Raw genomic sequence first — 24,026 nt, forward strand, 5'->3', positions numbered from 1 at the left:
CTCTGCTGAGGGATCTCAGCCCTGACTGACAATACCCCTGTTGTGCCCATCCTAAAGCTGCCCATACATCACAGCAAGGAGCTGTCATTGCTGCCCTGCCCCAAACACACAGCGCTGACAGTTCCCATCTGTCCTGACCCTCTGCGATCCAAGTCCACCCCACACCAGAGCTCTGTCAATGCACCACAGTTGTGACCGGCAGCTCTCCTCCTGCACTGCTCCTGCCCTGTCTGCAGCACGCAGGCGAAGGAGCCTGGCCCAGGCCCTGCGTCCTCAGAGCTCTGGTATTTCTGTGGAGTTCTGAGCTCTGGCAGCCCCTGCCAGGCCAGGCCCAGGCCAGAACTGAGCTGTCTCCATGCATCACAAAGCAGCTTGCACTTCTCCCCCCTCACCCACCCACTCTCACAGAACAAGTGTCCTTCCTTCCGAGAGGGCGCAGAAGGGAAATACGCATCCTGCCCCACACCCGAGCGAGAGAAGAGGACAGCAGGGATGCATGCACCCGCACCCACACACTGAGCAGGTCTCATTCCCTCCAGCCGGGGACAACAACAAAACACACACACAAATACACAAAAAGAAAAGGAGGACTTGTGGCACCTTAGAGACTAACCAATTTATCTGAGCATAAGCTTTCGTGAGCTACAGCTCACTTCACAGTATGCATCCGATGAAGTGAGCTGTAGCTCACGAAAGCTTATGCTCAAATAAATTGGTTAGTCTCTAAGGTGCCACAAGTACTCCTTTTCTTTTTGCGAATACAGACTAACACGGCTGTTACTCTGAAACAAATACACAGGAGATCCCACAGCCTCCGGCAGGGGGAACACCCTCACACACATACTGTCCCAGATCCACAGGATCCATGCTGCGCCCCCAGCTTTGGAACAGTCCCTTGGCGGATCCCCTTCGATGGGCTAGACCCCCAAAGGGTCTCACTCTCCCTTCAGGGGAGGCCACGTGGCCTCACCACCTCCTGGACTGACCCTCTGGGGCTCCAGCCCCCCTGCTTCATCCCGTGAGCTCTGTCCAGCGGAGCCAGACTCCTGAGAGAGACGTGTCCACTGTGCAGGGACCCGGGCACCTCCCCCAGGATTTGCGGTAACATTCGGGCAGCGTGTGCAAAACAGCTGGGTTTATTAGTCACGTAGACACAGCCTAGGAAGCTCTTAAGTTAGCAGAGAGAAATGAAGGTGAAAACGTCGTCCGTTCTGGTCAGCCCGGGGCCCCACCCAGCCGCAGTGAACCCCATGTCCAGGCTGTGTCTGTCGAACCTCTGCAGTCAGTTCCCAGGAGAGAGAGCGTCCGGAAGCCGCCTCTGACCCCCCAGCTCACCCCTTCCCAGTCCTCCGTTCTCCAGCTGGCAGGTGGGTGTCTTGGCTCAGCTTCCCTGCGAGAAGGGGGAAAATCCAGGCAGCGCTGGCATTGTCTCTCTGGCCCCCTTGTTCATCTGGGTCAGTTTCAACCAGTTCCTTAACGACTCTTCCTGCCACCCAGACAGGGAGCTGACAGGCACACTCCTCTGTCTTTTAGCCTTTCCTGAAAACACAGGGAGTCCTTTTCCCCCGCACTGGGTAACCACGTGACATAGAGGGGAAACCAAGGCACATAGTAAGGTCATAAAAATATAACCAAAAATTCCACCTTCCTCACATATATACATACACACAGAGCAATATATCACCAAAAATGTTAAACTTCTGTTACAGTTCTGGGTCTTCATAGTGTGAATCAGAATTCACCTTCCGTGACTTAAGTGGGGTTAATGCATTGGGGCACCTGAGACCCTGATTTGTCTCCAGAGGTCAGTTTCTAACCTTGGTCTCACTGGTGTAAGTTTGGAGAAGAAGAAGAATTCATAAGAATAGTCTGGAGCACATGATGGGGATCCAGAGACCTTAGCTTTAATATCGGAGGTGGCCCTGACTGTCTTTGCGACCTCAGCCAAATCACTTATGCAAAAGTTTTCAAACTCAGGTGCCTAAAGTTAGCCAGCAAAAATCCTTACTAATCAAAGTGGCCAGACTTGTAGGTATGTTGGGCACCTGCATTTCTCAGTGACCTGTCTGGGAGCCAGGGCTGCCCAGCAATCCTGAAAAACACACCCAGACCATAACAGAGACATTAAGGCTAAGATTTTCAAACTGCCGAAGGGATTTGGATGCCCAATTTCTCTTCATTTCTAGGGGAGTTAGGCATCTAACTCCTTTAAGCACTTGTGAAAATTCCACAAAGCACCTAAATACCTTTAAAAACCTGTCCCTCTGGATACTAGGATTAGATGCTTTTGAAAGTATGTCCCATCTCCTCTCTGTGCCTCAGTTTCGCCAAATGGGGCTGAGGTCTACGGTTGTGCCAGATGAGAGCTAAGTTTGGCACTCTGAAAGCAGCTTTATAGAAGCTAGATGTCCAAATCCCATTGAAATTCAGTCGGATTTAGGTGCCTAATTCCAGCCTAATTATTAATTTTAGGTCCCCCAATTTGAAAATGTTGGTCACAAATCAATCTTCCTAAAACTGTTCATTTGGGAAAAGCAGAGGTTGCAATTTTCATTGAGGAGCAGGATGCTTAATGCTAAACGATTCTTTTGAACAGCCACGGATCAGTTTCACTAGGAGACGTATAGGTTCCCAGCTGTTCCAAGGCCGGAAGGGACCCCCGTGATATAGTCTGTTCTGGGCATAGCACAGGCCAGAGACCCTCACCTACAGACCCCAGCGTGGCGGTGACGGCTGAGCGTGTGTTGGAGGCATTGGACTGGCCCTAGGAACTCCCAGCTCAGTTCCTGGCTTTGCCCCAGACTCCCTGTGTGGCACTGAGCGCGTCACGTAGGTTGATGTTTTCAAACTAAATATGATGGGAATTGTGTGCCCAAATCACCTTGTCAGGATTGGAAAATATCAACCTTAAACTCTGCCTCCAGCTGAGGATCTGGCCCACAATCAGCCGTCACTCCATTGGAGTCACTGGGCAGATCCCCAGGTGGTGTGACCCGGCCGTAGCTCCACTGGACTCATCTCCTCCCTGCGTGTGCTCAGACACGACAGTGCTCAGAGGCATTTACCTACCTAGACAGACAGTGAAGGCAAAACCTGTCCCCACTGAGATCAAAGGCCAACCTCCCATTGGCCCTGTGTCACCAGGATTGGGGCCTACGTGCGTTCCCTGCTGGTGACTTAATACAAAGGCAAATCTCAGTGGGTGCCTGGGGCGCTGCGATCCCATCCACAGTCGAAGCGCCCCAACCAGCCCTTGCTGATTAGGAGTTTGGACTGACAAATGGGAAGCATTTGGAAGTGAACTGGTAAAGAGAAAAGATGGAGAATACAGCAGATCTCCATGAAATTCTGGCTGCTTCATGCGGTCGCCAGAGGGCAGCAAAGGATAAGGAATGAGAGGGAAGCAGCATTATAGGGACTGGATGGAAGGGGATGACTCCCTGGTCTCTTCTGGCCTTGGAATCTATGGGACCATCTCATCTTCCCTCGTGTGTAACACAGGCCCTAGCACTGGTCGCATTCTGGGCTGTATTAACAGGAGGGTCGTGTGTAAGACGCAGGAGGTAACTGTCCTGCTCTACTCGGCCCTGGCGAGGCCGCAGTGGGGTACTGTGTCCGGTTCTTGGCACCACACTTAAGGAAAGATGTGGACACATTGGAGAGAGTCCAGAGGAGAGCAACAAAAGTGACCAGAGTTAGAAAACCTGACCTGTGAGGAAAGGTTAAAATACTGGGCATATTTTGCCTTGAGACCAGAAGACTGAGGGGGACCTGCCAACAGGCTTCCAATAAGCGAAGGGCTGTTCTGAAGGGGACGGTGATCCATTTTTCTCCATTGCCACTGAAGGGAGGAGAAGCAGCAATGGGCTTAATCTGCAGCAAGGGAGATTCAGATTGGATATTAGGAAAAACTCGCTCTCCCTCTCTCTCAGGGTAATCGAGCTCCGGAACAGGCTTCCAAGGGAGGTTGTGGAATCCCCGTCACTGAAGGTTTTTAAAACCAGGTTGGACAAACACCTGTCAGGGATGGTCTAGGTTTACTCTTGCTGACTCAAAGATTAAAGGATTTATTCCAAGAGGAGGTGTGAACTATACATTTGATAAGTGAAGTTTCTTGCTCAGAACTATTTCTGCTACAGTAACTGACCAAGATGTTACCCATCATGTATCTACCCCAGGTATTATACTGCACCCAGCACTGTCGTATCCGACTCCCAAGTATTTTTCGAGTTATCCTCATAGCACAACTGGAAGTGGGAATATCATCAGCATCCTCATCCCTATTTTTCAAAGGGGAAACTGAGGCACAAAGCAATGAAGAGACTTACCCAAGATGACGCTATGATTCAGTGACAGAGCTGAGAATCGAACTCAGCACCCATGTTCCCCAATCCAGGGCATCACTGGGATGCTCTCTGCAGGCCAGTCTTAGATATTGCACCCCATCAATATTTTGAGGACCACACTGTATTAAGTTTATGTATCATTGTGGGCCAGGAACTGTACATAACTCCATGGGAAAGGGCTATACCAGCTCCTCCAGGAACCAAAAATACCAGGGGAGGGGTGAGTAGAGCAAATCAACTAACCATCTATGTCTACACTGCACCCTACGCCCAGGTTCTGACTCATGTCTGAGCCCAAGGCCCCCTTCTGCGTGCACACAGATCAGTCTGACTCAGCACAGGAAGCACTCAGGGCCAGGGTCCTAGGATGCTGCTCGGGGGATGGGTCAGAGCCCGACTCCCACTGAGACTCGGGTCCAAGCCCTGTCACCGTTCAGTGTGGACGTGGGTCAAGCCGCAGACCCGAGTCAGAAGGTCTGCACAGTGCAGTATGAACATGTTAGCACAGCTAACCCAGACCCAGCATTGTAAACCCAGGCTTCCAATGCAGCGTGGACACTCAAGCACAGGCTTGGAAACACCGAGTCCACAAGCCTGGGTTTACAATGCAGTGTAGACACCCCACCGCAAACTGATCCGCTCCCCAGAAGTTCCACGCCCTCACGGGGGTTCGCACACATTGGGTTAAGCTGGCTTTTCCAGAAACCAGGAAACAAAGAAAGGACTTTTGCTCTGAAAGGATGAGCTTGAACTGACTCGGACCCATCGACGGACAGGACCTTCTGGGCTGGCGGAAGCGTTGGAAAGACTCTGACCTGCTGGGGCCCCATAAGACTGACGCGTGACTCCTGCTATGCTCAGCGTGTTTACATCGGTTTCTTGTCTTGGTTTCTCTGTGATGCTTTTACCACAGTAGAAGCCAGAAGTCCTGAGTCCCAGTCCCCACTACTCAACCCGCTAGGCCACATTTGCCTCCAGGAACCAAAACAGAACCCGGGAACGCCATGAGCCAGTCCCTGCCCTAGTCGCTAGCATGCCAAGCCCAAACAGAGCCAAGGAGAGGACCTAGGAGCCAGGACCAGACGGGAAGGGATGGGGCATTACAGGCTGGAGGGTTCATACATTAATGGGTGTGCTACAGTACGTGAGGCTGTCTTTGGTCACATACGTGTGAGTACAGACAGTCGTATGATTTTATTTTGTTATTCTGTGTGTGGATTTTCTATCTATCTATCTATCGGCTCAGGTATACAGACTGGCTCTGCTTCAAAGTCCACTAGAGTCAGCTGGAAGCTGGGATATCCAAATGCACCGAAGGGAGCTAGGCAATTAGCTTCTACCAACGGAGTTTATCTAAAGACCACTGGAAAGACTCACGCCGGCTGGAGTTTTCAATGGGAGCTGGTTCCCCAGCTCTCTCTGAAAGAGCCTTTCCTCTGACTTCAGGTGGTTTGGACCAGGATAGGAGGTTGGCATTTTCAAAGAGGACAAATCCCCTGGAACTGGGTGCCTCAACCACTTCTTCCAAAATCCCAGCCACAGGGTTTAATTTGCAAAAGCCTAGTAATATGGGCTAAAATACTGTGCCCATTGAAGTCAAAGACAAAACACCCTTTGATTTCAATGGGGCCAGGATGTCACCGCTGGTATTGAAGTTCCCCTATTCATAGCGGGAAGTGAGAATTAAGATCTCTGAATTCCGTCTGGCCTTTGGGGAAATCTCCGTCCCAGGGCAGCATTCCTTCAGGCCTTAAGGCAATTAATCCATTACCTGGTATCTTAATCCTTCCCTGGAGTCGCTGCACAATGTGGCTGTAAATTGAATTTGTTGAGTTGCCTTCTCAGACACGGAAAGGCTGAAATAGGGACACCTCCCAGCACAGAGTCATATGGTGAAAGCTGTTCAAAGGAGGTCAGTGCTGGCTAACATGAAGTGGGAAAACTGTTTGCTTCTTCCTTATGTTCCTGCAGTTTCTTGATAAAAATAGCACTTTCTTTCCAGGGAATTAACCAGCTGAGGTCTTTCATCGTTTGCTTGAGTCCCAGGATGTCCTGAGAAGGGCCCGGTGCTGTCCAGGATGGACACAGCGTGAGCATTAACCGTCGAGATGGACGGTCAGGTTTTGAAGCATTTCTTCCTGTGGTAGAGAATTCAGCAGCTGGTGAATGGGGACAGATTCACAACACGCAGCATGGGGCAAGCTTCCTCCATCTGCTGCCTGATTCCACCTTTCAGCCTTCACCGCGGAATTGCATTTGCCAACACAGCATTGTTCAGCTGGAAAATGACTGACCAGCTCTAGTCTGGACCTAGGCAGAGAGGAAATGAAGAATTAAGCCAATCACTGTGCTCGTGTTTGCATTCAGGATTGTCCAGCAAAGAGAAAACTGCCATTACGACAAAAGGAGGTCGTGTTTGGACAAGCAAAGATCCGGTTGGTCTGCCTGGCTGTCCAACAGTGGAACTCCGTGCAGATGGGACGAGGTTGACACTGGATGGCTCATGCAGGGCGAGGTCAGTGCAGCCACCTCTGGGGTGGGGGCCGGGGGCTGTTTACAGAGGGACCCCTCAGTCATTTGTAAAAAGCGAAGAAATGTGCAACATTGATGCAGGCGATCACGAGGACTCCCCCACAATGCGGAGAGGAGGCAGCGGCTGTGAGCAGCGTGGGGGTTATGCAACAGTGGGTCAGAGTGGGGTGGAGCCGGGGGGCAGCCATCGCTCCTCTTCAGCCAGCGGGAGGCAGATGCATCTGAATTGGTGGCAGTGGTGGGATCCCAGCTGGGGGTTTGCTCCGGGCTGGGCACAGGCTGGCCAGGTGGGTCTGCACCCAGTGGCCCCTGCTGGCCCTCGGGCTTCCAGTTGGACGCCCAGGGTAGTTTGGGGAGCGAGTGCGGGGATCCTGGAGGGGGCTCAGAGCCCGAAGATGGCAGGGCCATCGTTGCAGCCCAGCAGGGCGTTGGCAGCTTCCAGGCACTCGCTCAGCTGGGCCCCTGAAATGAGAGGGGGGTACTGGAGAGACACCAGCCTGGGGAACGAGGGGAGGGCCTGGGGGCAAAGGGAACAGAGCTCACAGCACGTGCGGGATTGGCGTGGGGGTTGGGAAGCTGGGAAGTAAAGGTGCTGGGGGGCGGGGCACGGAAATCCCAGAAGGGTGCTGGGATTGGGATGGGGAGAGGCTGGGGATGGGGGCTCTTGAGGGCTGGGCTGTGGGACCCTGGGGCACAGGAATCGCAGGAATGGGGGCCCTGGGACCCATAGGGCACAAGCTCTCAGGGCCCTGAAGGAGGCTGGGCTATGGGACATGGTGGGCAGGCTCATGGCTCTGGGCCGTGGGAACAGGGGCATGAGGATGGAGGTTCCAGGGGCCCAGGCTCAGGGGCCCCATGGGGCAGGGGCTTTAGGATCAAGTCCCTGGACCCTGTCCCTGCCCCCCACCCCACAGGCCCCCTCTCACCTGCTCAGTCCCGCACCCAGCCCACAGCCTTGGCCTCCAGCAGCTCGACTCGTCGGGCTGCCCCACGGCCCGGCCGTGCAGCCAGACCATGGCCAGCACTGTGGCCCAGATGCTGGGGGTCACGTCCTGTGGGGGGCAGGATAGAGACAGCCTGAGTCAGCGCCCAGCCTGGCCCCCTCCCCTGACTTCCATCCCTCACCCAGCCCTCCCCCTTTTCTACGGACCCCCCACTCCATCCCCCCACCCCGACTCGGAGGGTTCCTATAGCCCCCGCTCCAGCACCGTGGACCCTCTACCCAGATGCCCAGTGCCATGTCCAGGGAGTGGAGAGATGGCCTGAGACAGAGCCCAACCTGGGCGCCTCCACCTGGCCCTGGGCCCCCTCAATCCAATGCTCCGACCCCGTTAGGGGGTTCCCAGCCCCCCGATCTGGGCCCGTCTCGCCCACTGGGCTCCAGATTCAGGGGTCCTTTAATCCAGTCACCCACAGACTACCCCCCACCAATCTCATCTGGGAGCAGAGAACAGGCCCAACCCATGGCACCTGCCCCCGATCTCTCCCCTCTCCTCTGCACCCCCGCTCACCTCACTGGGTATCCTCACCCTGGCGTTGGTCCCGCTCACCCCCAGCACAGCAGCCAGCCGGGGGTCCAGGTTCCACCAGACGTTGGCATTTTGCAGAGACACCAGCCTCAGCAAGGGAGACTCCTCCGGTGCCCGCTCTGGGGAGAGACACAGGGAGATGGGGCTGGCACAGGTTGTGGGTACAGAACAGCGACATGGCCTGTCCAGGCTGGGGGACAGCCAACAACCTTAACTGTCACCCTCTGTGTGTCCTTATCTCTGTCTCTCCAGGGGTGTCATTAACCTGCTCCTCTGCACCCTTTACCTGCTCTTCTGCACCCTTTACCCCACCACAAACATCCTTAACTCTGACCCTTCTTGCACCCATGGGATGACAATTAACTTTCAATCCGAGATGGGCACCCAACTCCCTGTGACTGTTCCTGCCCAGGCATTAATTCCACGACCCCACAGTGTTTCTCAATCACAGTCTGACCCCGGAACCATCCCCCACTACAACCTGCGATAAGGACCTATGTCTGGAGAGAGACACAAGAGTCTAAAGGGGTAGCGGGGGATGGGATGTTACAGAGTCTATATGATAGTATAGCCATGCATGGGCCAGGGTTACGGGGCAGAGTTAACGTTATCTGGGCTACAGTCACTTTGTATTTCCAGACTCTCCAAATGCAGGTTTTAAGGTAACCTTCACTTTAAAATTTCTGCCTTTCGTGGGTTTCTTCGTTTATAAACCAGAAGGTGCCAATAAAGACTTTTGCCCCTGAACTCGCCTGTACAAACCTCCAAGCTCAGACCCAGCTTCATAAGGTTTTTTTGCCTGGGAATTTCCCTCTGGGTTTATTTCACAGAAAACTGCTCAGAGACATTCCTGTTATGAAAAACTACTGATCTCACCCCCCCCCGCCGCTCCCCACACACATCCTTAGCTCACTGACACAAACCTTACACCCCAAATTCCACCTTCACAGAGTTTTTTGCCTGGGGGTTTCCTTATTTTTTTATTCATTTTCTTTCAACATAATTTGCTTCATGACACACACAAAAAAAAAACAGCCAAGAATTCCCCCTCCCTCAGCGACACAAAGGTTTTTCACCCAGGAATTTCCTTCGTTTTCTATGTCGTTTTTAAAGACTTGCACAGCTCCATGACCTTCCGGGCACATGGGTCTCTAACCTGATGAAGCGTCACCCTGGCGTTGGCCCACCCCCGGAGTCCTGACTCCCAGCCCCCTTCACCGTTCTGGGGTGCTGTCTCCGGTGGGGCCCCCTGATTGCAGGACTGTCTGCCCTTGTGTTGGGCCCCCCCGGCTGAGCTTTGGGAGGCCACGGAACCAGGACAGGCGCTTGCGAGGGAGGAGATGGCCGGCGCTGGACTTTGGGAGCTGCAGGCACGCGGGGCAGAGGTACTCACGTGCCGCAGCCAAGTCACGGGACAAGCGCCCGAAGACGCTGCGCTGGTTCGGTTCGTCCAGGCGCACTCCGCTCGCCGGCCGCTCGCAGATGGGGTCTCTCGAGACGCAGTCTATCATCTCCGTATAGTCCATGATGAAATCGAAATTTAGCGAGTAGATGGACAGACACAGAGACAGACGGACACGAAAACAGACCCAGAGAAGCAAAGGGAGGGAAGAGAATTCCGCCCCCCGCCCAGACACTTAGAGCCAACGCACCGCTGGGACCCGTCCTCCATACCCCCCAGCCCCTTTCCCCGAGCTGGGACCCCCCCACACCCAGCCCCATCCTCCTCTCCCCACAGCTCCATCATAGACAGGATCTCCCAGCTCCTGCCCCTTCCCCCCTGGCTGTGACCCCCAGATCCAGTCCCCACAGCCCTATTCTTCTCCCACCAGCCAGGACCCCTCCTCCAGCCCCAGGGGATGCAGGGGTGGGTGCTGCACTCCATGGTTGAGGGCAGGATGCCAGGGGGTGAGAGGCCCCTACTAGCCAGGTCTGCTCATGACAGCAATGTGCCCGCCCCTCCTGTCCCTGCATCTGTCCGGGTCGGTCTGTCTGTCTGACTGGGTCTGTTTCTCTCTCTGCGTCTCTCCGTCCTGTCCCCGTCTGGGTCTGTCGGCTGATTCTCGGTCTCTATCCCTGTCTGACTCTGGGTCTCTGCATGCCTGTCTGCCTCTGTCCGGCACAGGTCCCACTCTTCCGGCTTGCGGGGGGGCGGGGGGCGGGGAAGACACACCCCCGTGGGCTACTCCCTATCTCACCCTGCCAGCCCTGGGGTCCGCGTTGCCCTGGAGCAGGGAGGGGACAGCACAGACCCCGGGAGTCAGGGGGGCAGGGAGAGGGGCAAAGGGACATTACCCCATAAACATGACGCCCCCTGCATGCCCCTTCTGGGTTCCCCCCGTGCTGGGATCCCTCCCTGAATTGCCCCCCTCCCTGGCGCCTGGTTCCCCCCACCTCCCCGTACCGCCCCCAGTGCCAGGTTCCCCCTCCCACCCGAGTTCCCCTCACACGCTGGGTCCCCCCATCTTACACTGGGATCCCCCCGTGCTGGGATCCCTGTCTGAATTCCCTCCACCTCCCCCAGTACCAGGTTCCCCCTCCCACCCGAGTTCCCCCCACATGCTGGGTCCCCCCCTGGCGCCAGGAGCCCCAGCCCCTTCGGGGGTTACCTGCCAGCAGGACATCCCGTCTCACCAGCAGCCCCTGCACCAGCTGCCCCCGCTCCATGTCCACCCCCATGTAGGCCGTGAGGGAGCAGACGACCCCCGAGCTCAGGCTGGCCTCCAGTACCCGGCGCCCGTCCCCCTCCAACCCCGTGCCCACGGCCCCCTCCAGCTCCAGCAGCAGCGACTTGGCTGCCAGCCGGTGAACGGGCAGCCTGTGCCAGGGAGAGAGATTCACGGGGTCAGCCCTGGACACCTGGGTTCCAGCCGCTGCGGGGAGGGGTGCAGGGTCTAGCAGGATGGGGGGTGAGGGTGCCAGGACTCCTGGGTTCTATCCTGGCCCCGGGAAGGGAGTGCGGTCTAGTGGTCACAGAAGGGGGCTGGTCCCATCCTGTCTCTGTTCTGCTGGGGTGAGGACGTGGGGGGGCAGGACCCAGCTGCCTGGGGTGGGGGATGGGAGCCAGGGGAGCATTGCTGTCACCTGTCTCCATCCTGTGGCTGCAGGGAGAACTGCAGCGTCTCCTTGTAGGTCTGGTCCTGGATGCGGTACTGCAGGGTGATGCCCCCCATGGGAATGTCTCGGGGCTGCGGGGAAAGAAAGGTGGTCAGAGGCGGAATGCAAGGCAGCAGAAGATGCCCTGGGACCCCTCAGACCCAGCTTACAGAATAAAGGGGTCAAATACACCCAATTAACACCAGTTGGGGGGCTGGCTTCCTAAGCCCAATGGCCATCATTAGGGTCCAGAGATAACAATCCCCATTGAGCTCAATGGGGCTGGGGTAGCACAGAGACTTCCAGCCCAGTGGCCATCATCAGAGGTCAGAGTTATCGATCCCCACTGAGGTTTCATCTACACGACATACTTTGGTAGAACTACATCGCTCAGGGGCATGAAAAATCCACACCCATGAGCGGCGTAGTTACACCGACCGTAGCCCCCCGTGCAGACAGTGCTACGTCGGCAGGAGATGAACATTTGTAGTGTAGACCGGCCCTGAGATCAATGCAGCCAGGCTAGTACAGAGACCTGCAGCCCAATGGCCATCGTGAGGGGTCAGAGTTAACAATCCCAACTGAAATCAATGGGGCTTGGGTAGCACAGAGACCCCTGACCCAATGGCCATCATTAGGGGTCAGAGTGAACTCTCCCCATTCAGAACAATGGGGCTGGGGTAGCACAGGGAGCTCCAGCCAATAGCCATCGTTAGGGGTCAGAGTTATCACCCAGGAGGGGACTGTGGGACTCCTGGCTCAGTCACTGACCACATGCCCTGGGGGCACCCCAGTTCGGGGGACCTCGCTCTCTCACCTGGGGCTGACCGCGGAGCTGGGCGTAGACGAGGCACCGCTGCCCAGCAAAGATCACCTCGGGGTCCCAATGCAGCAGCTCCGCCTGCATCTCAGGGGGCAGATCCCAGCTCAGTGAGATCCCAGTCAACGCTGGCTGCATGGCCCACTTCAGAGACTGCGGCACCTGGCGCGGGACCGGCACACACAGGTTGGGCCAGGACGCCTGGGTCTTATCCCCAGTTCTGGAGGGGAGTGGGGTCTAGTAGGCTCGAATGGGGGAGCTAGGAGCCAGGATTGCTGGGTTCTCACCTTTGGCTGTGTGCAATCCTGGCTGGTGATGAACTCGGCGCTGCCCCCCACTCCTCGGGCGAAGCCTTTGATCAGAGCCGTGGAGGCCCTGTCCCTGATGCCGAAGGAGAAGCACCTGATGGGGGGCAGAGACTGGAGGGGGAGGGGCAGAGCTGGTGGGACCCAACCAGTGCTCTGGGGGGGGCAGGGCAGTTGGAGAGGGGCCAGTAGGGCTGGCTGGACTGGGGGGGGCTCCCCATGCTGGCGGGGCTGGGAGGCAGGGTGAGGCAAAGGGTTGGGCAGATGCTGGGCACTATGGTGGTGGGGATCCACATGATGGCAATGCTAATGGGGTTAGGCACCCCCAGTTACTTGTGGGTCCCCCGATGATGCTGCACCTCTGCAATGATGTCCTGGGTGTTCTCTGCCTCCTCGTCCGTAAACACGAACAGCTGAGCGGGGGAGAGACTCTGTCAGAGCCGGGGACCCCAACCGCCCCAGAGACACCCCCTCCCTGTTGGGAATGGGACCAGCCCCCTGGAGAGTCTGCCCCACTGACCCTCCCAGAGACCCCCAGCCCCATCCCTCCCTTCCCAGAGATCTCCCTTGAGGGGCTGACAGACGGGGACTGCTGACCTCCCCTATCTCTGTGACCCCCAACCCCTAGGCATGACCCCAACCCATCACCTGTTCACCGGCCCCTGGAGACAAGAACCCACCGACTGCTGTGGGCACTTTTCCATGAACTCCCTCCTGACCCCCCCACCAGTGACCTCCCTGCTCCTCCCGGCTGCAGGGCACCCCCCAGAGCTGGGCACAGCACAAAGCGCTGCCCCTCCCAGCTCTATACAGAGGTACCCGCCCCTGGCAGTTGCTACCTGCCACGTCCTGCTCACACCCCCAGGGGCACTGGCCCCCCATCTGGCCCAGAGCCCCAGTCCCACTCCGAGCAACCTCTTGGCCCCGCTCGGCTGCCCCACAGGGCTCCCAGCCCCTCTCCGATCCCCTCTCCCAGGGTCTCCCCCTTGAACAGCCTCCGAGGGGAGCGGGGCAGGGGGGAGGGAGGGCTGGCAAGGAGGCGCCTGTAATGGCGTATGGCCCACAGCAACAGCTGGGAGCAAACACCCCATGGGCGGCAGCGGGGCACTGGGAGTGGGGGGGGCGGGGCTCAGAGTTACTGCAGAGAATCCTTCCTAGGGGGCTGGCTGGGGGGGTCTCGCCCTCATCCTCTGGGCAAGCTGACCCCCACGTGTGGGGTGGGGAAAGGATTTTCCCCTGGCTCAGACTGGTAGAGACCCGAGGGGGTTGGTCTCCTTCAGCAGCCTGGGGCACTCACTGCTTTGAACCGGAGCAACTTGGGGGAGTCGCTGTGACCTGACGCCTGTAACTCAGGGTTTGGGGGTGCCGGTGACTCAGCCTGAGGGGCGGGGCTGTCCCCGGGGGGAGCGAGGAGCTGAGCAGTGTCACGGGGGGGGGGTGGCGGGCGAGGAGCTGGGGCCTGATGAGATGATCATGATGTTCCCTTCGGTCCTGAAAGTCTGTGAGTCTGTCCCCGCAGGCCCGCATCCCTCTCTGAGACCCCCCACATCACCCCTCGGCGCCACAATCACCCTCCAGGCCCGCCCCAGGATGCCCCTCCGGCTGGCCCTGGCACCCCGGTACCTGGCGTGGGTGCCCGTCCCGGCAGGGGCTGCGGTAAACGGCTCGTAGTGGCTCCAAGATCTTGGTGCCCCCAGGTTAGCCTGGAGCAGCTGGAGGCGCTTCAGGGACTCGGCCTTGGTCTGCTGGGTATTCTCCACGCTCTGCCTGCGGGGGGCGCCGACAGGTCTGGGGCTGAGACAGCCGGAGCCAGGGACACCCTGCCCCCAGCCAGCCCTGCCCCCTCACCCACCGACACCCCTGTCCCCCAACCAGCCCTGCCCCCTCACCCACCGACACGCCTGTCCCCCAACCAGGCCTGCCCCCCACCCACAGACACACCCTGCCCCCAACAAACAGACATGCCCTGCCCCCTAACCAGCCCTGTCTCCAACCCACGGACACCTCCTGCCCCCAACAAACAGACATGCCCTGACTCCCAACCCACCGACACCCACTGCCCCCTAACCAGCCCTGCTCCCTAACCAGCCCTGTCCCCAACCCACCGACACACCCTGCTCCATAACCAGCCCTGCCCCCTAACCAAGAGACACCCTCTGTCCGCTAACCAGCCTTGCCCCCTAACCCAGCCAGCCCCCTCCCTGCCCTTCGGACTCACGGGTAGAAGGACTCAAACTCAGACCCAAAGCCATAGATGTTGAAATAACAGCCCAGGGGAAAACTCTTCAATAGGAGGACCAGGGTCTCCTGGGGACAGACATACGGATGGAGAGTCAGCCCCACGGGCCCAGCCAGCCTGGGTTGCTCCCCCGGCACGGCCCCACGGGCCCATCTAGCGCAGCCTCCCGCCTGGCCGTCCCTTGGTGCTGTTGATGCGCTGGCGGGACAGGTCTCTGCGTCCATGGGGCAGGCCGTGCTGCCGGAGCGGCCCAGCAGGAGGATGAACTCCCCGGCTGGCTCTGGGCTGGCACTACCTGGGGCACTCTGGGCAGCAGGGTCATCACCACGGTCGGGTCGCCCATTAGGGAGCCTGCGGGGAGATGGGGGCCAGCCCCTAAATGGGGTGGGCGTGGGGTCGAGCCCCTGTGAGCCGCCCCCTCAGAGCCCCATGACTGCCCCCAGAGACCCACTCCCACTGCTCTGTCCCTCCCCCCACCCCCTCTCTCCTTAGATCCCCCCACCCCCAATACCCAGCCCCCCAGTGCCTGCTCTCCCATCCCCAGTTCTCCCCCATGCCCCGCAAACCTGCAGTGCTCCCCAGTGCCCGCCTGCTCCCAGACACCCCGCCCTGTCAAGGCCAGCTCCGCCAAGACCCCCCCCGCTCCTGTCCCCTGACCCTCGCTTGCCCCCAGATTCCCCCAGCACCCACCTACAGCAGTCCTAGGACCCCCCTTTCCCCCATCATCCCCCTCATTGCCCCGTGCCCCCCCCCGATCCCATGTCACCGCTCAGCACCTACCTCACCCTCCCCAGATCCCCACCCCATGGATCCCCCTCTGCGCCCCCGCACAGGGGTAGTAGTGTTCAGGATCCCCTCCCGCACCTGGCTCGGCTCCGGGCAGCCCCGCCTCCAGCACCGCGCTGGGTTTGGGTGGCTCCGTGTAATACACCAGCAGCTCCAAGTCCCGGTCCCACGGGGGGGCCTGGGCCAGTGACACCTGGGGGGCGACAGACACACAGTCACCTCCACACAGTTCCTGGGGGGGGGCAGGGTCCCGCTGGCTCTCGCGCCCGGCTCGGCACCCCCCAATGGAGACAGGGTGCGGGGCAGACCCTGGGAACGCTGGCTGCCCCCCCCACCCCCCCGGTTAGGTGGAGAGAAGAGAAGGAATAACAATCCCAAAGGCCAATGCGGGAACTTGGATTTTCCTGGTGAAAAATTGCAAAAATTTGACATTTTGGGGGGGGCTAAATCTTTCCAATTTGGGGGTGGCATTTTCCTGGTCCCCCCACCTCCATTTACTTCCACTGAGAAACAAGGCGAGGGAAAATCCCAGACACTAAAAACTTACAGAGCCCAGCGACTGCCCGGGATTGCATCCCCAAACTGGCAGATTTCAGCCTGTCCAGATTTTCCCCAGAGAAATTGGGAAATTCCCCAAATCCGTTGGAGTCGCTCAATTCCCCCACCCCCATAATCACCCAAAGAGTCTGGCCCACGCTCCCCCTTTCGGGACCCACCCCCTGCCCTACACCACATCTCTCACCCCCTGGGACCTTCCCCCCCAGCCCACAGCCCCGTTCCCTGGAACCCACTCCTCACCCCAGAACCCTCCCCCCTGACCCACCCCCAGCACCCTCCTCCCAGTGGGGATGGCCGGGACCCAGGTGTCCGGGTGAGCCCTTACCTGGGCAGTGGTTAGATCCCTGGCTGTATAGCTCAGGGGGGTGAGGGGGCAGCTGGAGAGCAGTGGATGCTGTGGGGCGACTGCAGCATGGCGCTTAGGCTCAGGGTGTAGGGCAGCTCCCCGTGGAGGACCCACGGGACCTCCTGGGTGATGTTCTCCCCATCCCACCCTGCAGAGAGAGACCCGGGGTGAGGGCCAGGGGGCTGGGAGAGTGGGGGGGAGGATGGGGGGTATGAAGTATTCGGGGGGTATTGGGCTGGGATATCAGGGGATTTCAGGATGGCTGGGGTGGGTCACATACCCTGGGGGGGTCACTTACCGCAGCGAACACAGTGGTGGCCTATTGGGCATTATGGGGGCTATGTGGGTCTTTCACTGTGGGGTAACGTAGAAGGGGCTATGGAGATTTCAGGGGGTTACAGACTGCGGGATCACTCACCATGGGGTGTGTAGCTGGGGTTCTGGGGGCTATGTGGTACAGGGAGCTATGCGGGATCTAGGGCACCTATAGGCCTGGTCTCAACATGAGGCATGTCAAAGGGGTGCAGCATGGCTGGAAGCACACAGCTGGAGTACAGGGGAGTATGGGGGGACCTGTGGGTCTCACCATGGGGCGTGTGGGGGGGCTGTGGGTCTCACAGTGATGGGGGTAGGGGATCTGTGGGTCTCACTGGAGGGCGTGTAGCGAGGCTGCAGGGGGATCTGTGGGTCTCACCGTGGGGCGTGTAGCGAGGGTGCAGCACGGTTGGCAGCACGTAGCGGGCGGCCCCATCATGCTCCAGCAGCAGCTCGTAGGTGTAGCTCAGGGTCAGCATCGCCTCCTCCCCGGGGGGTAAATTCCCCAGAGAGCAGCTGAACACGTTTCCCCCGGCCTCCTCCTGCTGCAGCAGAAACGAGCTCTGCCCCCCGGCCAGCGCATCGCCATACAGCTCCTGTGCCTGCCAGGAAAGATGGGGTCACCCTGAGATCCCCTTGACATCCCCCTGCCAGCATGTTCCCATACAGCTCCTATGCCTGCTGGAGAGACAGGGTCACCTCGAGATCCCTCTGCCCCCCAAAATCCCTCTGCCCCCGATATTCCCCTGCCCCTCGGCCAGCACTTCCCTGTTCACCTCCTGGAGAGACGGGGTCATCCCGACATCCCCCTGTCCCCCAAGATCCCCTGCCCTCCCGACGAGCACATCCCTGGACAGCTCATGCACCTGCCAGGAGAGATGGGGTCACCCCGAGATCCCCCCAGCCCGGCCCCCTCCTCTCTTCCCCCCAGGACCCCTGCCCCCCAGCACCTGTCTCTTTTCCTGGAGATGGGCCTGGATGCAGGCCCCCCGCAGCCAGGCCTGGAAGGCATCGACAGCCGCCTCAGCGTCCACGGGGAATTTGAACACCGCCTCCACGGGCCCCAGCTCCTCGTTCCTGTGGAGCAGCTGGCAGCCCACGTCCGCCACAAAGCCTCGGATCAACACCGACACCGAGCTGCGGTGCAGGGGCACTGGGGGCAGGGGGATATCAGCCACAGACCCCCCCATGGGCATGGGGGGGAGGAGCCGTGTCAGCCATGGGGCCACCCTCCCTCTCATGGCACCGTCCCCCGCAGCCCTGACTCACCCGGCTCCTTGGAGCTGGTCAGGAGGCCGCAGCTCATCATCTTGGCTCCGGGGTCGGGGATCTGTGTGAGGGGAAGCGGGGGGGGGGTGAGATACGGGGTTCCCATGGAAACTGATGGCCACAGGGTGCCCTGACCCACACACACTCGGCAATGGCTCTGAGACCCTAGCCCCACCCCCCTGCTCAGCCAGGTCCTGTGGCAGGGAGTCCCACAGGCCCAAGCTCCCGAGATCAGAGTCACGGCTCTGCCCCAACTGCACCAGCCCCTGGCAGGGAGGGGCAGGCAGGGACTGGGGTACAGCTGGGAGTTGGGGGATGGAGAGAGAAACACAGGGAGGTATATGGGGATGGATGGACAGATGGAAGGAAGGAGAGGTGCAGGGGTCAGACGGACAGACAGAATGAAGGGAGATGAGGGACTCATGCGTTAGAACGAGGGGGCTGGGAGCCAGGACTGCTGGGTTCTATCCCCAGCCCCTGGGGGGCCCCTGGAGCAGTGACAGGGGGTGCAGGGGACCCGGGTCGGTCACTGGGGGGGTGTTAACCCAGCTAGGCCCTTCTCCCCGCTGTCGCCCTGCGGAGAAGCAGAGGTTTGTGGAGCAGGCTCTGGATCCTGGCTGTTCTTGGCAGGGACACGGCCCTGCTATTTACTCAGCTTTCACCCCAGGCTGGAGCAGCTGCCATAGACCCCCCCACCCCAACGGGGGTGAAATCCGGCCGTTCTTGCTCCACGCCGCAGAGCAGTTCGGCCTGGGCCTTGGATTTGCTGCCTTACGACGGGGTAAGAGGACGGCAGCCGGTTGATTTCTCCCGCAGCAGAAATCTGGCTCTGAGGCGCGCAGGGAGTCTCCGCGGAGGAGCGGGGAGCTGAGGGTGGGATGGGGGCGAGGAACGCCAGAGCTGCCGTGACTGAGAGGGGCTCCCAACCCCACTCTCCGAGCCATGTTTCTGCTGGCCACCACTCCAGCCCCCTGGAGAATTCCCAGCTGGAAGGTGGGACGGGGAGACTGGGATCACCTGGGCTAATCCGCACACCGGGGAGGGCCCGGAACGAACTGTGGGGGGAACGTAGGCAGATTCGTAGACAAACCTCCCGTCCGGCTTCACACGTGGCCCAGGATGGAGAATCCACCCGAGCCCCCGGGGAGTTGGGCCAGCAGCTAATTCCCCCCCCTCCCCGCCAGACAGGTGAGCCTCCCTCCTCGCCTGAATTCATCTGCCTGCAACTCCCAGCCACAGGACAGGCCACGTCCCCCCCGCAGGTATTTACCGCCTCTCTGGGCTGCGCTCCCTAGGCTGGGAAAGGGCTGAGGCCAGGGCAGGGCTCCAGCGGGGCGCGGGGCGGGTCGGTTGGTCCCGGCACTGAACTCTGATGCCTAATTCCCCGCCCGGAGAAAGGGAGTCGGCGTGAAACTTCGGCCGATTCACAGGCGGCGGCTCCTGCTGCAGCAGCTGCTTCTTGGGGGGCGAGGGAGCCGCAGGGCGGGGTGGGCGGGGGTGGGGAGCTCCGACCCCTCATGGGACCCAGCGGACCCCAGGAGCCTGTGGGGAGCAGGTCAGGGCCGGTGCCCCCCGGTGCAAAAGGGGAGGGCTGAGATTTGTGTCGTCACACCGGCCGGGCGCCACGGGGATGGCCCCTGGGAAACCCACGCAGGGAGAAGCGCGGAAAGGGGGGGTAGATGGGTGGGGGGGGACGGAGCAGAAACGCTTCGGGGTCACCTCCCTCCAAACACCCCCAAACCCGCCCGGCACGCAGGGCCCCGCAGCCAGGGCGGGGAGACTCTGCAGGGGCGAAGCCCTGAGTCGGGGGATGGGCCCAGACCAGGGGAAGGGGGGCCCTGGACATGGAGGGGGAGGGGGGGCTGGGGCCAGGCCCCCCAGGGGCAGGGCCCGACTGGGGCCCGATCCGCACCCCCGGTACCTTCTCGCTCGGTCTCTGAGCCAGGCTGGGAGGGAAAGTGTCCCCGCGAGCCCCGCCCCCCGCTAGGGAGCGTCTGCAAACGCCTCACCCCCCACCCAACCCAGCCAGGGAGCGTCTGCAAACGCCTCACCCCCCCCACCCCACCCCACCCCACCCCACCCAGCCAGGGAGCGTCTGCAAACGCCTCACCCCCCCCACCCCACCCCACCCAGCCAGGGAGCGTCTGCAAACGCCTCACCCCCCCACCCCACCCAGCCAGGGAGCGTCTGCAAACGCCTCACCCCCCCACCCCACCCAGCCAGGGAGCGTCTGCAAACGCCTCACCCCCCAGCCAAGGAGCGCCTGCCAGCTCCCCGTCCCCAGCTTCTATAAACCAGGGACCATCTGCACAGTTGGCCGCCCCGCCCTCCGACCCGGAAGCCAGGGACTGTCTGCAAACTCTTCGCTCCACACATCCTGCCATGTCCCCCCATTGAACTGGGGCTGGGGAGGGGGGGTCTCCAAACTGCCCCTTGCTCCTTCCTGCCCCTTTATGGCACAAAAAGCGGGGAGGATTGTGGATGCAAATGTTTCAACTCCAAGATACCCCTTTCCCATCAGGGTATTCACCCCACACTCTCCATCCAGGGGGCAGTGGTGGAAGAGGGGCGAGAACCCGTCAGTCGACCATCACACCGAGAGACTTGAGGAAGCTCGGCCAGATGTGGGGAAGGGAGGGGGGAATTTTCCACCCACCGCGTTTCCTCTGCGGTCTCCTCAGATCCTGCTTTTAATGTCCCGCTGGATGGTGTTGGATCTGCCCCCCCGGCCCTGAGTCCTCTGTGGGTGGGAGCCCAGAACTGGGGCAGAGAGAGGCCCCCCCTCCACACACAGCCCCACACCCATGGGCCTCTGGCCTGGGGGGACTCACTGTAATGGGGAGGTGGGAGGTCAGTCTCCATGGCCCCTCCAGACCTCGCTCTCTCTGCTAAGGCTGCCAATGAGGTAGCGCCCAGGGGGATGCGGGCATCTTCTCCCCTACGGCCTGAGCTGGGACCCACCAAATGGACCCCACAAGCAGGCGTCAGCTGGGATCGCTCTTCCACCCCCACGGAAGTGGCTCTGGACCGTAGCTGCTGCTGCTGCTGGGGCAGGTTCATAGGAGGCGCCTGTGAACGGGGCAGCCTGACCCACCCAGGGGATGACACAGGGGGCACCCAGGGATCCTCCCTTCCTTGCAATTCCAAACATCACAGTGTGAGAGGAGGAGGATCCCCACCCCCCACTCCTTGATACCCCCTCACTGCGAGCATCTCAGCAAGGAGAGGAGACTTCATTACCTGCAGGGGACACCAGCCTGGGGAGAAGCTGGAGAGAGGCTGGAAGAGAAGAGAAGAGAAGAGAAGAGAAGAGAAGAGAAGAGAAGAGAAGAGAAGAGAAGAGGTGAGGTGAGGTGAGGTGAGGTGAGGTGAGGTGAGGTGAGGTGAGAGCTCCAGGGAGGGGATGGGGGTGCAGAGGGATGGAGGGATGCTGGGCGGGGGGATCTCCAGACAGACAGACAGAGGGATGCGGGCGGAGGGAAGTCACTTACCCAGCACAAGCAGAAGGAGAGTTCGTGCCATCCTGAGCTGGTTGCTCTGGGGTGGGAGCTGGGTTCTCAGCTCAGCCACCGGCCCCGTCTGGGTGCAGGGAGGGGAATGGGCCCTTCCCCTCTGATGGAGGCAGAGGCAGAGGAGAGCCTTAGGCGCAGTCACCGCTCAGCTCAGAGGGCCATTGCACTGTAACTACACTGTAACTACAGTCCTCTTACTTTAAAGTGTAATGTGTATCCCTCTTTTGTATTTATATAGGGCTCATGTTGAAGGAGATTTTTGTCCACCCACTCTGTTCCTGTGAGACACTAGGGCAAATTCTCCAAAGCCAAGTGAGTTACACCAGATGTGAATTTGGTCCAATGCCCTATATAACATCAGTACCCAAGCTTGTATCCCAACTTGATAATCACTCCATAGGAAGGATAAATAAGTCTTTAATTTAAATCCTCAGATCCTCAAACCATGAGCCTGGGATTTATATTGCATATTAGACAAAAAGCGCACAATAAAAATCATATCGTAGGAGGTGATCAGGTCCCTCATTCACATTAATTGCTGTGTTTCTGTGTCTTGCTATCACTGTACACTGAGTTGAGTACGTTGTGAAATCAGTAACTTGAATTATTCTTTTATCTTGTGAACCATCAAATGATATTTCCCGAATTGTTTCAGGTGGTCCGATGGTCCAGTGAAGCACAATCTAGAAATTCCATTTGAAACATCCATGTTTGCCAAGAGAAACCAAAGCTACCAGTAAAATTCTATTCAAGTATCAGGGGAAAGGAAGGTGAATTAACTGTATGGAGATCACAGTTAACAAAAATGATCTCTCTCTGTGTCCCCATACGCATCTATCTATCTAATCTAATTTATCGTACTATCTAGGTATTCCAACAATAAATAAATCCAGACTGATCAAGTGCATAGTGTCTCACAAAAGTAGAATTCACAGAATAAACTAAATTGGTTGAGAACGATTTGTGGACATAATCTTCCTTGGACATATCACTTTCATAACCTTTAACATTTTGAAAACAGCCTCCACCAGGCCCAAAGTGATAGCTATCCACAAAAGCACCACATTTCGGAGGCACTTCATGATTCTAACACCTGTGAGTGCATGGAAACGTTAGAATTTACACTCACGAAACTCAATGGACTCAAGATTCAATGGAAACATGGTCACTGCTTATGTGAATCAGTGAGTGACCACTTACAATGATCTTTATGTAAATATTATGTAAATCAGATTGCACAAAATCTTAACCAGTTCCATGTTATTTTATGAAGCGATATTAATTGTACATAGCACATCCATCTGTTTTAAGTACCTTTGGTAGACCGGATGCTAATCTACTGTAAATTGGCAGTTGAACATCTGGCCCTAGACAGCAGGCAAGCCTCAAAGGGTTTGAATGTTGGGTTAAGATAAAATTCTGGACAATGTAGGGTGAAATCCTGGCCCCACTGAAATTAAGTTCTGTAGTTGATGTCAGTGGGGCTAGGATCTTCTTAGGATTTTTAATGTCTGTCTCACAATATTTGTTGTTTTTCTTCAAGTCTCAACCGCTTGAATCAACAGATCAGCTTTCATATTTTCTTTTAAATAATCATTATGCCTGTCTCTGCGGTAGTTCTTTTCATCCATAGATCACAAAGCACTATATAAAGGAGGTGAATATCATTATCCCCATTTTACAGATGTGGAAACTGAGGCACAGAGAGAAGCCATTACTTGCCCAAAGTCACCCCCCAAGCCAATGGCAGAGCCAGGAATAGAACTAAGAAAAGGAGTACTTGTGGCACCTTAGAGACTAACCAATTTATTTGAGCATAAGCTTTCATGAGCTACAGCTCACTTCATTCTCCTAGTTGCAGTCTAGTCCTCTTGCCACCAGGGCACACTCATGGTTACAGAGAAAACCATAAGAACATGAAGTGTGCCCTACAGACTCAAAAACTAGAGAGCAAATCAAAAGAACCCAACATTTACTATTTAAAGCCAATCTCATGATTTGGGGGGCCCTGATTCATGATTTTTCAATGCTTGGATTTAACAATAATGATTTTTTTCCCCAAAAAAATTCTCCCAACCTCTGTGGTCTTCCAATATTTCATTTCTTTTGAGGATCCCTGTGCGTCATGGCCCCAGTCAGGTTGAAGGTACAATGAGGACACCTCTGGTTCTTCTCTTTTTGATATTTGTATTCACAATGAATGAACTCAGAAAGTGCAAAGGCATTTGGAAAATTAAAGGAGATGTTCTGTGAAATTTCTCAAACCTTAAGTTTTGGAAAGAAGTTAGGTGTCTTATTTTCTCTCAGCCACTTCCACAAGCACCACTAGATATACGTCGCCATAGAAGGAGGAGATAACACAAGACAATGAGG

General features: G+C 57.9%; 1 protein-coding gene, 1 long non-coding RNA gene and 1 pseudogene across 3 annotated transcripts in view; 1 reads left to right on the forward strand and 2 right to left on the reverse strand.

The window, feature by feature from the left end:
* The window catches only part of LOC140898141 (olfactory receptor 6N1-like), a 35,379-nt gene extending 29,188 nt beyond the window's left edge, over nucleotides 1-6,191 (reverse strand). The window contains 1 exon segment of the mRNA XM_073311585.1: nucleotides 6,118-6,191. The gene's annotated coding sequence lies outside the window, so the exon portion shown is untranslated.
* On the reverse strand, nucleotides 1,121-17,966 carry LOC140898142 (von Willebrand factor A domain-containing protein 5A-like; annotated as a pseudogene). Its single transcript, XR_013634600.1, has 15 exons — nucleotides 17,823-17,966; nucleotides 17,252-17,474; nucleotides 16,537-16,705; nucleotides 15,732-15,846; nucleotides 14,847-15,218; nucleotides 14,252-14,395; nucleotides 12,962-13,041; nucleotides 12,611-12,725; nucleotides 12,321-12,485; nucleotides 11,492-11,595; nucleotides 11,017-11,225; nucleotides 9,801-10,043; nucleotides 8,390-8,526; nucleotides 7,805-7,930; nucleotides 1,121-7,340 (listed from the first exon to the last, which is right to left on the reverse strand). The product of XR_013634600.1 is annotated as a von Willebrand factor A domain-containing protein 5A-like (transcript).
* Nucleotides 17,967-18,237: 271 nt separating this feature from the next.
* On the forward strand, nucleotides 18,238-22,408 carry LOC144929310 (uncharacterized). The gene is made up of 3 exons (XR_013634561.1): nucleotides 18,238-19,329; nucleotides 21,892-21,965; nucleotides 22,309-22,408. It is a non-coding gene; the product is annotated as an uncharacterized LOC144929310 (long non-coding RNA).
* Nucleotides 22,409-24,026: the final 1,618 nt, after the last annotated feature.

The sequence above is a fragment of the Lepidochelys kempii genome, chromosome 14 (assembly GCF_965140285.1).
Source record: "Lepidochelys kempii isolate rLepKem1 chromosome 14, rLepKem1.hap1, whole genome shotgun sequence".
Classification (NCBI taxonomy): domain Eukaryota; kingdom Metazoa; phylum Chordata; order Testudines; family Cheloniidae; genus Lepidochelys; species Lepidochelys kempii.